This window comes from Diachasma alloeum, unplaced genomic scaffold (genome assembly GCF_001412515.2).
Source record: "Diachasma alloeum isolate Michigan unplaced genomic scaffold, Dall2.0 Dall_scaffold_00358, whole genome shotgun sequence".
Lineage (NCBI taxonomy): Eukaryota > Metazoa > Arthropoda > Insecta > Hymenoptera > Braconidae > Diachasma > Diachasma alloeum.
The window spans coordinates 874,600-875,108 of NW_021680497.1; positions in this window are offsets into that span (position 1 = coordinate 874,600).

The window sequence follows — 509 nt, forward strand, 5'->3', positions numbered from 1 at the left end:
AGACACTAATCGGAATCATAGGACAGAGAAAGAATGGCGTGGGATTCCGACTGTATACACTTATGTTTATCTAGAGCTGACAGATGTATCGTCACTTATCAGTAATGCAATGACATATGGAGAATGAGAATCCGCAGGGCAATGCAGGCCGGTTGCAATTATTAATAGAACAATTGTGATATCGGACGATAGTAGCCTTTGATATTCGCTGTATTCAGAACATGTGCTACTGTTGATCGAACTGATCGCCGAATGCGGCTATTATCCTTGCTGACAACCTTGTTAAGATTATTGGCAACTGTTAGAGGTGAATGGCGAGAGAAACTTTTTTCTCTCGGGTTTTCAATTGAAAGCCCAAGTTGTAGACCCGAGTTTGTAGCAGCGATGTCAGACCAGATATGAATGTTTTTTTGGGCTCAAATGAAAGAGCGGGTCGAGAAATGACGTGCTAGAGCCTCTAAACATGACAAATGTCTCTAAAGATGATATCTGTTTTCAATTGAAAAGCA